Source organism: Humulus lupulus, chromosome X, assembly GCF_963169125.1.
Source record: "Humulus lupulus chromosome X, drHumLupu1.1, whole genome shotgun sequence".
Classification (NCBI taxonomy): Eukaryota; Viridiplantae; Streptophyta; class Magnoliopsida; order Rosales; family Cannabaceae; genus Humulus; species Humulus lupulus.
The window spans coordinates 137,463,487-137,477,088 of record NC_084802.1 but is presented as its reverse complement, the minus strand read 5'-3'; positions in this window follow the sequence as shown (position 1 = coordinate 137,477,088).

Here is a 13,602-nt window from a genome sequence, read left to right as displayed (position 1 = left end):
TACAAAAGTACAACCCCTTATACATCCCAACAAAATGGTATAGTGGAAATAAAGAATAGAGCATATGTTGAAATGATAAATGCTATGCTATTACATGCAAATTTAAGTTTTGCTTTGTGGGGAGAATCCGTGCTATCCGCTTTTCATAGTCTAAACCGAATTTGTAATGCCCTACTACCTTAGAGTAGTTACCATGTGATTTATAAACGTGTCATTAGCTCGCTAACTGAGGTTTTATGTTAAAAAGTGTGATTAAATTGGAATAAAGACTCATTTGACAACATTAGTTATAAAAGATTTGGGTATTCATTAAAATCATAAAAGTTATACATTTGGTATCCCAAAATACTGTTTGAAAATGTTTTACAACTCAAAATTTTAATACAGACGACCTAAGCGACAAAACCAATCATTACAACATATTCCTCAAAATAACATGGTCTTGGGAGCCAGGTAGGTCGAACATGTACACACGGCTCCATGCTCTCCAACTCATGGTTGATTGACCTTTCCCTTGCCCTTACCTAACCATAGAGCACCCATGAGCCGAGGCCTAGCAAGAGAACTCAACGCATAACAAATCACAATTCAATCCAATGAAATACACCAGAAATAGTAAACAGATTAAACATATAGCGACCTATGCCGACCCAGGTACTTTACTAGGCCCTGGGTTCGCGGTCTTCACCGAGCGGTGGATACAACACCCTTAGAGGATCTTTCCCTAGTGGCCCGCACTCAGCGTGCATAACACCGATCCTAGCCCTTGTTGTACCCAGTCTTCACCGTTCCTGGCCATTGTTGTACCCGGCCTTCGCCGTTCCCAGACCTTGTCGTTCATTTACAATCATGCACAACATAGCACAACAAATCATAAACATTCATATATACATTAAACACAGATAACTGGGCCATTCCCTGCTCTACAGGCACCAACTGTTTTCTTACTTGTGTCCCAAGCTGATAGATTAACGCGATCCGGAGCACAATCACCTAATCCCGAGCCTTGATGAAAAACCTAGTCACAACGCCATAATAAATAGATATCCATCAATCCCCAACCAATTAAGAACTTTGGATTAAAATACTAGCCTTCGGGACCTCGAATTCCACTAAACCGGGTAGTAGAATCCTCCCCGAGCCTTAAGATTTGGGTTCCCAAGCTTAAAACCCAACATAGGCCATTTCCCCTAATTTGAGCCGCAGCATGCTGCAAGTTAGAGAGCACGATTCTCTCATTTGGGGAGCACGGACCGCAGCACGCTCTGCCTGCACCATGATGCTTGGGTAAAACTAGAGGCTTCCTAGACCTCTTCACACACACAGGTCGTGGTGCCTGGAGAACAGGGCCGCAGTGCCAGCCCCAAAAACCCAAAAATCCATGCTTTTTCACTAGGTTTTCATCAGTCTAACTTAAAAATTCTCAGCCAAATCAACCCCTACACTCAAAATTCAACCTACAGTTCGTATCACAACATTTTAACCAGCAAAATCACCCCAAATTCTTAGCCAATAACCCATCTATTTACAATTTTTTTTGGAAACTAGGAATATATTAAGAAATAAGAGATGGAATGAAAGGATAAAAGAAGAACCAATAGATTTTTTACGTGGTTGGGGTGTTAATGAGCCTTAGTCCACAAGTCTATCGTATTAGATTTTAGAGAGCTTTTGACAATGGAGTTTTCGGCAAGTTTTAGCAGAGTAATTGCTTACAAGAGAAAATCTGGGATCCTTGCTACAGTGCACAAGTGGCACTATTTATAGGCAATCAAGTGCAGTGGTCTTGGGCCAGACTAATCCGGGCCCAATAGGGATATAATTACGGTTTTCTCGCTAATGGAGTTATAATACAAAGAATGATATATAATAAAATGTAATACTCTGGGACCATTGGGCCGGCTTGGGCATGGCCAAGCCTTATAGCTGCCCATAGTACGTTAGCTTTGATTGGACCGCGTGGGCTTCTAAGGAGATCCTGGGGACAGGATCTATTAGATTAGTGCCAGTATTGTTTCATAGGAACAATGTACATTCCGTGTGTACCCTCTTCTGTAGGTTAGTTGAGGAGACTAGCTTTCGTGTTTCTCAGGGACATGTCAACGTTAGGGAAGATCAGGCTTACCCTATCCAGAAGTCTGGTCCCAGTTCATTTACTAATGTCCCGGTTTATTTACTGGAGTCCTAGTTCGTTCACCAGGACTTGGGTTCGTTCGCCAAGACAGACATTGTGACACTAAATATCTCCCCTGGATTCTTGACCTGGTCTATTTTCATCGACTAGTTAGTTTGCCACCTCTATTGGCATCCCAAAGGATATAGGTAGGTTGGGACCGAGAAGATGATTTGGGCCTGCATCTTAGTCCTGATACCCTCGTTATGGTCGCATCGATCAAACGTTGTGGGGCTCGATGATGATTAGGCTATCAGGACATCTTCCTTCCCCGTTCATTGGGCTCAAGATGGGTCCATACCTCTTTAAGAGGGCCCACAGACCCATTGAGTTAGGCCATGTGTCATGGGTGGAAAACAAAGATAACATTTACCCCCCAAGTCTTCATCCATGTTTGCATGGTGGAGACTTGCCTTACTGTCACGGATCAAATCCAAATATCCTCATTCGTTTTCTAAAAGTTGGGTTCATTTACTTGGGGGCCATTTGGGCGACCCCCGTCCTTTCAAATTTTGAATGTTTCAAACACGTGTCTCCAAGGTTGATGGTGCGTCTGTGCCACTCGCGCCTTAAATATCTGGAAAGAATCTTTTGATTGTCCAAGTGACTGATGGGTGTCAACGTAATTCTCAAGGCGTCCCGTCTGTACGAAAAAAGTTTATCGGGTACTGGAGTAGGTTGTTTAATGCTTCTGTACAATCTGGGACCATTAGATGGGGATAGCCTTCAGATTTTCAACATGGTCTGTTGGATGAGGTTGGTGCAGAACGTGGGTTGATGAATCCACGATTTAGTGTTCCACTAGGCCAATTAAAGCCTCTACGTCATTCGAGACCGTTGGATGCTGATAATCTTGAGATCCCCATTGTGGACCGTTGGATCAAAATGTGGATTTCTGCCCTATAAATACCTCGACAAACTAATTTTTAAACTTTACACATTTCGTATATTCAGAGCAGAAAGTAAAAAAATATTTATCCCATTTTGACGACGAGATTCTCCGGCGACTAATTCACCTCCATGTCTGTCTATTTTCAACTAGGCCTCTTTCCATTCAGCCATTAGACAACTCAGCCCCAGTCCAACTAGTAGATGGATTGCTGCATCATCTTCTCAAATTTAAGGTTGAGATTCTACCGGCTTTTTCGCCTAAAACCTTACGACTTTCAAATCCAGTACTCCTCAGTAATTTTTTTGGTCATTTTTTCATTTGGTTATTCCTTTTTAGTATTTTTACTGTAATGTTATTCCTATGACAATAAAACTATTAGGGTCGTGACCACCGTGTAGGGTGGTTCTAGGTAGGGTAGTTGTAGGCCTGAATTGTAGATTTTCTAGGTGATAACTCCTATTTGTCTGGTTGTCTCGGATCAACTCGGACGCCTCTATACTGTTTTAGGTGAGTTAGAAAAACCTTTGATTTTCAGTTCCTGACTAAAGTTCTTGGGATCTTTATTGATCCCGGATCTAGGTCCGAAGGGGACTTCTCCAAGCAGTTTTAGGAGAAACCCCGTACCTCAACCAATTTTCATCTGTTTTGGTGCTAACTGCTTGGTTCTTGCTTTCTTTATCATTTCTAGGTCCCTAATCATGAGTTATGGTAACACTCTTCATCCAAAGGATGCCGTTCAATCGGGCCCCACAGTCGTGGAAGGGCACAGACTTCTCATTGGCAATACATGGAAAATGGACGGGGAGAAGAACGAATTGCGGAACTACCAAATGTAGGATGCTCTAGAGAAACACCTGGGAGTGGAGTCGACTCTAGGGCTTTGTTACTACCGATTGGCCTAGAAGGAGGAGAAGGCCCATACCTACAAGGGAAAGTTCAGGGCCTGGAGCATAGGCCATGATTACTTCACGTGGTTCCTTAAATTCGTGGGGATCGCGCCATTCCAGCTTCTGCCTGTAGAAGTTGTTCGCGGGATGGCGCATATTCTGCGCATCGAAGGAGATTCCAGTGCCTACTCCCGCGGAGGTGTTGTATTTTTACATGCTTGAGCTACAACTTATTTCTAAGGACAAGATGTGGGATGGGTTTTACAGACTGAAATCCTGCGGTATCCATCTTGCTCCATTTAGCACTTGGAAGCACCCCCCGGATGTAAAACCTTATTTTTTTGTGACAACCGGATTCATCTTGGAGAAGAACCCCACATTGGTACTAGACTTCCCGCACGTGGGTAAGTCACTTTTCTTCCTTGTTCACATATCTCCATAGTTTTGTTACTGCACACTCACGTTTCTGGAAAACAGGTCTGTACGCCCAGACTCAGCTCACCAAATCCATCCTGGACTGGAAGAAATTCTATGCCACTTTCAGCGCCGAGGAACTAGACGTGGGGGGCTTCGTGACCACAGATTACCTTTGTTTGGTCAAGTGGATTGGCGCCTACCAATCGATAGATGCCCCCAGTTTCTGGGGTCTACAATGTGAAAGGTATCCGGCCTTGAGGGAGGAGCTGGCCCTCATTCACATCGAGGTACTGGAGGCCACAGCTCAGGCGGATACGGAGAAGAGGAAGAAAGAGCAAGCCCATCAAGTAGAGAGGGCTGCATCCAAAGAATTGGATGCCCTTCCTGAGGGGAGGCATCCAAATAGTGGAACTCCCGGGGCTAGTATTTCAGGGCAAGGTAAAATGCCTCTGATATTTACTTATGCCCCTTATATCGAGGGCTTAGCTAGGAATATGCAACGATACCATCATTATCTTTCTGGGACCATTAGCCACGTGGGGCCTCCTTGCCCAATTGTTGTGGATCTATTGTCCTTCATGCATTCATCCTGGTTCCTTCAGTACGGTAGTTTTTTAGACCTGGATGACATAGGGGATCGAATTCATGCTTTCGCACTAGGGGAGTTAAGTCAAGCCCAGTCTATAAATAAGGGTCTGTCCCAGAGGACTTAGACTGGTCAGTTGTGTTTATTCCCATTTCAGGTGATTTAAAGATGTTCGATCCAGTGGAAAAGATGAAGGAGATGATCGCGGCCAGGGCAGTTGCGGCCAAGGCTTCGGCGAAGAAGGCTGCCGGGGGGTCGTCCCGAAAGAAAATCATAGAGCTAATCCTCGAGGACTCAGAGCAATTCCCAGAGGATCCTGAGAGAGTTCAGCCTGCGTGCTCTATTCCTACGACACCTATTGGACCAAGCCTTCCCCACTCTGCTCCTCTCCAGGTGATTAACTTGTAACAAGAGCCCTCTGAAGGTGGAAGGGAGGAGAAGAGGGCAGCAGACTCGGTCGTTGTTGAGTCCCCAAAATGGGCCAAGAGGGCGAGGACCAAGGATCTTTCCTTGACCGAGGAGCATTCCTCTAGGGATAGCCTAATCGTCACGCAGCAGCTTCCGAATGAGACCAAGCCAGGACATCCTGGTTATCTTTCACCTATACAATTATGGCATCCCTAACCTCCGAGTTCAGGTGCCTCCTGACTCGGATTACTCTGGTCGGTTCACTATCATTAATGCATAACTCTTCCACCTCCTCCATGTGTTCTAGTGCCCTATCCACGGATCCAATTCATCCTCCTCCCGAACCACCCTCCATGCTGGTTGTGGTGGTGGGATTGGATCAGCGTTTTCCTCTTCAAGAGGCTCTTCACGGACCATGTAGATTGGTCGGGCTAAGAAGTGATAACACTTTCGGGTGCTTTTCTGATCTCCTTGCATAATTCCCACTCCTCCGTTGTCGCATGGGAACTTCATGAGAGATGCTGGATGGAGGTGATGCCACCGAAATCGACCAATGGGAGACAGCCAAAAATAACGCTGTACGCAGTGGGGCAGTCCACCACTATGAAAGTGCAATATTTGAACGAGCCCTGAAACTTGTTCCCCAACGTCACAGACAGTTGAATCTTACCCATCGAGAGCAATGAATCCCCATTGAAGTTGTAGATCTGTGTTAGGCATGAAGCCAGATCTACCTCGGTCAAACCAATTATTGTGAAAGTCGGCTTGAACAGTACTTTGACAGAGCTCTCATCGTCCTCCAACACTCGAGAAGCTCTTTTGTTGGTGATTTGGGCATCAATGACCAAGGGGTCATTATGCAGGAAATGAACGTTTTGGGAATCCTCTTCTATGAACGTGATGGGCAGGTTCATCAACTTCGGGCATTGAGCTCGCTGAGGTATCATTTCTGATCATTCTGGTATGGCCCTCCCAGATGCGGGCCTCCTGATATGGTCGCCACATGACCATCTACTTGCGAAGGCACAGTTCTGAGTGGATATGGCATTCTATGTCCAAATGCTAGCACTATTGGGGCCCCTTGGGGGACTTGTGCTCCCGAACCTATAGCATACCCTCCTTGAGGAGGTCAATACGATCGAGGTGCACCAGCGGCCATAGGTTGTCTGGGAATTGCTGGCAGTCCCGAAACCCCTATTGGCATCCTGACCCATTGGTGGAGATGCCCGAATTTGATCAGGTTTTCAATCTCGTCCTTCAGCTAAGGACACTCTTTAGTCATGTGACCCACATCCTTGTGGTAGGCACACCTTTTGTTGGTGTCGCTCAAATTCTTTCCCCCTTTGAACATGGGGCGGGCTTCCGGTAATGGACTACATTGCCTGTTGCCAGATAGATGTTTTCCCGGGTGTCAACCAGGTTGGTATACTCTGTGCATTGGGGTTCATAACCCCTCTTTCCCTTTTTTAAGTGCTTGGATTGGTTCTGACCTTTGCCCGATCTTTTTCCCCAGGAAGGGTATATACATGCCTCAGCTCCTCCGGCTTGAGGCGGCTTGGCACTACCGAGTGCAGCACTGTACCCAGGGGGTGCCACTCCGTACTTAGAAAATGGGGTCGACGGAGCCGGAGCGTACCCTATTTAAGTGGGCCCATAGACCATTGGGTTCGTGAATGTAATCCCATGGGTCCCAATGGATCCGAATGCCACTGGGGGTGCAGGGAAGGTTTGGGCGATCGACTAGGTCGCTGGCTGCCACCCAAAGGCCTGGATTCAATCCTCCTCCTAGTTGATGAAACCTTATGCCCTCCTGATGAATTCTTCGAGGGTGGCCACCTTGTTGCACTACATCTCTGTTCCCGGATTGGAGAGCCACCAGGCGTTCTCCGTCATCCACTTTATTTTTTTAGGCTTCCTCCGTGAAGCACTGGATGTAAGCCCTGAGGATCTCCATGGGATGTTGTTTGACATTGGCTAGCGCGCTGATTTGCATGTCCATCTTCATGGTGGCCACGAACTACTTATGGAATGCCAACTGCAATCCAGACCAAGTTTGGATTGATCCCGACCTAAGTCTTTTCCACCACTATTCTGGGGGTCTAGCCAGAGTGATCGAGAGGCATAAGAACTTTTCGTTGTCACAAATGTGAGCCACTATCATCAGGCGAATGTAGTGGGACAAGTGATCCCTAGGGTCCGCGTTCCTGGTGTAGGCAGGTAGGTTCGACATCTTGAATCCCTTTGGTAGTACCACATCCATAATGTGTTTGGCACATGGCTCCTTTTCCTCTTTTTCGAAATCAGAACCTACACGTTCTTGTTTCCAGACCAAACAATCTATTACCTTCTTAAGAGCGGCCAATTGTTCCATGAACTATTTGGCCATTCCATCATCTCGGGGAACTCTCTTATTCCTCCTGTTGTTGAGGTTATTCCTCAAGTCGCCTCCTTGAGGGTGAATCATTTCCTTGTGGGCCCAATCCTTTTAGGCACTAAGGCCTTCATGCAAGTCTACTCGAGAAGTATCATCTCCCGAACTGATGGCTTCTGGTTCTTCTTCACGTTTGTGCCCTCTGTGATCCTTATTCACGGAGGCCCTGGGATATAAGCGTCGTTCCCGTTTGTCCTGTCTAGGTACGTTTCAGGGCTTAGTAACCTGCCGGCGCTTCCCCTGCTGATTGTTTGAATGATCCCATCCTGGGACAGGATTCATCCGCCCTTTCCTAGGGAATTTCCCTAGGTTAGCCCCGGTTCTTGGAACGGGGTGAGCTTTATTCTGGGGGTTTGTTTTTCCCAAAGGATCAGTAATTTTGGCTTTTCCTTTCTCCTGGGTAGGATTAAACAGGCTGGCTCTTGGATGTGGTCCCGCAGAAGGGATAGGGCTAGTGTTATTAGGTATGCCAGTCTTGATACGTGGGATAGGCGACTGTGTTCCTAGAGGCGGAACAAATGTAGGATTGGCTGCTAATCCTTGGGTACCAATGAAGGCCTGAAGAGCCAGGAGGGACTCTTGCATCTGGCAGGTGGCTTCTTTTTGTTCAGCTATCATGGCTACTTGATCCAAGACCTGTTGTCTCAGGCGGACCACCTCTGATCCTCCTGTTCAGCTCCATATTTTTTTCTTCAAGACCGACGGGGTTTCCGGCCTCGTGATCCTCATATTCCCCCTCATCTTCCTCATAATAGACTTCGTCATAGTCATCCCCATCCCCGAAGTTCTAGAATTCGTCGAGAAGAGGCTCGTGATAAGGCGTACATCTATATTCAAGAGGATAGAGCTGTCTAAGACCCTTGGGGGTCAATATAAGACGTTGTCTTGTATTCCTTCAAATGAGAAGGACTTCTATTAGGTAGTGAATGATGTTACCATGGTGGCCTGCATCCTGATTAGCAAAGGCCAGACGTTGGTTATCAGGACTCAAGGTCCACCTCCCGTTCTTCCCGAGCTCCCCCCTCCTCAAGAAGTCTTGCTCGCCATTGAAGACACCAAGGAGGAGGAAGAAGTGGCACTGCTGTTGCACAAAAGGAGAGCTCCTAAAGATAATCAAGGTCCTAAACTAGAGCGAGTTGTGTCCTGGGCAGTAGCCGGCACCTCCGGCCAAGGTAACCCTTATAGAGAACTAGATTGGGCTGCTGCCAGTTTTAGGCTAATTCGCTTCAACCCCCACCAAATCATTAGTCGCCATTCCACTGACCCAAACCTAAACACGACACTCCTTTAGTGTGTGGATCATATGATGATACACTATGACCATAGCTACCCCAGGTGAACCATTTTTGTTGATAACACCCTCCACTCTAGGTTCTCCATTTATTGGGAATATGGGCTAAATTGTAGAACATGGCCTTCCTTACGTTGGGGTGTATTCGCTCTTGGCTTTAGGCAGTCTGTAGATGATTCTAGCTCTAACGAAGACCCTGAACCCTTTAGGACCCATTATGTAATAATTCTAGACTTTCCCCCACCTCTAGTAATCAAGGAGTTAAAGGTTATAACTAGTCCGGTCCATAACTCCGAGCTGATCGTAGTAGATTCCTACCCTAGCTCGGAGGGTAGGGTTCTTTCTCTGCTCTTGTCTTTGCATTACTTTGACTAATTATCCCTTGTATCTGAATCTTTTGTTCGTTCTTTTTCAGGTGAAGAGATGGAGTTGCCAGACGCCTCGGGTCTAAGGGGTGCCTTCAAAGTTGGCGGTGCTGGAGCTGGGCTTGTGGTGAAAAGGCCTAGATTGCCAAAGAAACATGCCTCCAAGACTGGTACTTCCACTGAGTCTCCGATCAAAGACAAAGGTGCCAGCTCCACCAAGGAACAGCAACATAAGACTCAGCCCCCAGCTTCGATGAAAAAAGTCACAGTTCTCGAGCTCCTCCTCCTATCCCTCGACATGTACCTCCTTCGATTCCTCAAGTAATCCAAGGCGAAGCTCCCTCCATTTAAATCTCAGTAAAGCCACACGAGCTGGCAGGGATCCCCGAAGGGTTTTGGGGCACTGTATACGATATGGCAGGCCATATTGCTGGCCATGCGTATAGATCCAATGTCAAGAATCTAAGGGCTATGGAGAAGCGTACTCGCGAAGATGTCCTTGAGTCTGCCATGGGCATGAACCTCATTATGTGCCCCTCTCATTCTTCTAGTATTTCTTTTGTTCTCTCTTTTTTTTACTAACCTTGACTTGCCTTTTCCTTTTGTAGTTTGTCTTGGCTTAACTCCGCAGAATTTCTCAGGTTCGAACTAGGAGTGATGAGCTCCAAGTCACCCTGCTCGTTGCCCAAGAGAGCGAATGGTCTATAAAGGCTGCATTGACTGTGCCCGAGAGGTCAAGGTCAAAGATTGCGGAGTCGTCGAATCAAATGGTGGAGATGCTTTACCAGTGATGGGCTTTCAACCAGGACGGGAACTTCACTTTCATGTAGCCAGGGTTTTGGGAACCTTATCTTGCCAAATTCAAGATTCAATTCTCACAAGAACCCTCTAAGACCGTCGAGGCTTCTGATTCTGTTGAAGAGGATGGCGAGGAAGTGACATCCTCCGAGCAAGTCGACGGAGCTCAGTGATTTTTTTTTCTTTATTTTACATTTTGTAACTCAGTCCCTAGGGACTAAAACAATCACCTTTGGCCTCAGATCGAGATTTTTTTTCTCCTCAAGAAAACTATTTGTTTTTTAATACATATTTAATTTGAGATCTATTTGTGTTTCCCTTAGTCTATTTTTTTCTCATGTTTATGAATACTTGGATTCTTGTACACTCGAAATCTTAGGGGTTGTCTTTAGATCGGGATAGATTTTTGATGGCTTGACTATCAAAATTTAGTCGATATCTTAGTTGTATCCATGATTTTTCTGCCTAATTGCATTATACCTGTTAGGAATCAGGCCCCGGACCTGGTCGTATCCAGGGGTTTTAGTAGGCTTAATGGCATTGTACCTGTTAGGAATTAGGCTTCGAACCAGGTTATATCCAGGGGTTTCAGTTTGCTTAATAGCATTGTACCTGTTAGGAATCAGGGCTCAGACCTAGTTATATCTAGGGGTTTTAGTGTTGTTAATAGCATTGTACCTGTTAGGAATCAGGCCTCGAACCTGGTTATATCCAGGGGTTTTGTTTTAGAAACTTCTTAATCCTAGTTCGTGTTCGGAATTTGAAAATCTGAGCTTTAAAAAGCCGATGAATAATCAATTTTTTGAAACTCTAAGTTTTAGATTTCATTGGAATATGCTAAACTCTTTTAAAAACTCTCTTCGGTTATGTGCCCCCCCAAGAAACCAGAATTTATAAGTGTTCTAGGTTGCTTTTACAAAGTGAGCCCGTGATAATAAAACGATAAAATTGATTACGTAATAATCTAATTGTTATTAAAATGAAAAGGATTTTATAGATTAACCTTACATAAACATTAATTCCAAAAACATTAAAGACAACAAAATTATTGATAGTACTTTTTGAGGTGTAGGGCATTCCAGGTCCGTGGAACTATTTCTCCAGTTAATCGGGTAGCTTGAAAGTCCCTTCGCGTAGGATCTCCACGATCTGGTATGGTCCGTCGCAGTTCGGCCCTAACACACTATCCTTGGGATCTTTACTTGCAAAAAACACCATTCGGAGAACAAAATCTCTCAATCCGAGCCTACATCCTTTTACCTTCGAGTTGAAGTAACGAGCAATTTTCTGCTGATAATGGGAAAGTTGTAATTGTGATGCTTCTCATTTTACCTCAAATAGATCAAGGGATGCACTGAGCAGCTCGTGCTTCTAATCTCGATAAAATGTCTTCTGTCTGTGGGTCATCACCAGTGCCTTAATCGGGAGCATAGCCTCGCTCCCAAAGGTTAGAGAAAAAGGGGTATGTCACATGGAGGTTTGATGTGAGGTTCTATAGGCCCAAAGTACTTGCGGGAGCTACTTGGGCCATAGTTCCTTCGCCTCATCTAATCTCTTCATTAAGCTCGCCTTTAGGGTCTTGTTTACAACCTCGACCTGCCCATTAGCATGCAGGTATGCTACTAACAAAAAACTCTTGATTATGTCGTATTTTTCACAAAAGTTTGTGAAGAGATCACTATTGAACTGAGTTCCATTGTTAGACACGATCTTTTTTGGGAGCCCAAATTGACATATGATATTTTTTAAAACAAAATCCAGGACTCTGTTCGAGGTGATGGTTGGCAGAGGTTCGGCCTCCACCCACTTAGTGAAGTAATTGATGGCAACAACAGCATAACGAACTCCTCATTTTCCTGCTGGCAAAGAACCAATCAAGTCAATTCCCCATAAAGCAAATGGCCAAGGGGATGAGATCATGGTTAGCTCGATGGGAGTTGCTCGGGAAACTATGGAAAAGTGTTGGCATTTGTCACATTTTTGCACATACGAGATCAAGACCTTTGTCAACATGGGCCAAAAATAGCCCTGTCTCAGTACCTTCAGAGACAGGTTTTGCTCCCCAACATGATCTCCACCGAAGCTTTCGTGTATTTCTTGCAAGACAGTATGCGCTTCCTCGGGCAGAACATGCCATAGGAGAGGTAGCGAATGCCCTCGTCGATATAGAATCCCTTCAACCATAGCAGCTTTCTTACATCATTTCGATCATCAGGTAACTTTTAAGACAGAATGAGAGATTTTGTATTAATGGTTACCGAGACTCAACTCCGAGAAGTCTTTTACTTACATAATACACTGGTTTCTGCGCCCGATTTTCCTCTCGAACTAACACAACACTGACTGCATTTTTTATCACGGCTAGATACAGAAAAAAATATTCCTAGACGGCAATTTTGATAGTACGGGGGGTTCATCCAGGTGAGATTTTAGATAGTGAAATGCTTATTCATATTTTTCGGTCCACTCGAACTTCTTATTTCTTTTGAGAAAGTTGTAAAATGGGAGACACTTGTCAGTGGATTTCAAAACGAAGGGGTTTAGGGCCGCCACTTTTCTGGTTAAACTTTGTACTTCCTTGAGTGATCTAAGCGAAGACATTTCTAACAACGATATGATTTTCTCTAGATTTTCCTCTATCCCCCTTGTGTTGACTATAAACCCCAGAAACTTTCCCGAAGAAACTCCGAAAGTGCAATTCTAGAGATTTAACTTCATGGCATACCACCTCAGTACTCCAAAACATTCTTCCAGGTCGAATACATAGTTACTAGTCGTATTTGATTTAACGAGCATATTATCGACATACACCACCACCTAGAATTCCATGAAAGATATGAGCTCGTGACTGGCTGAGGCATCTACCAACTGATCAATTTTAGGTAATGGGAAACATTCCTTAGGACATCAATGCATATTCTCCACTTCCCGTTTGGATTCGGGACCAGAACGGGGTTAGCAACCCTGATCGGGTATTTTGCTTACCTGATAAATCTGCATTTAAGTAAGCAAACTACTTCTTCTTCCAATGCTTCCGACCTTACTTTCCCTAAAAGCCTTCATTTTTGGGACTTTGCACACACATTCTTGTCCAAGTTCAAAGTATGCATTATTATACTCGAACTGATTCCCACCATATCTTCATGCGACCAAGCGAAGACATCTAGGTTCTTCCTCAAGAATTCAACCAGCTCCATTTTTCTTTCAACTCCAAGACTTTTCCCAACTTTTACAACTCTTGAATGTGTTTCTAGGTCGATACTAATTTCCTCGAGCTCCTCCACAGATTTGAGCTTAGATCTACTTCTCGAGGTTCTTCCATCCCATGGGTAACATCCCTTACTCGAGACTCCT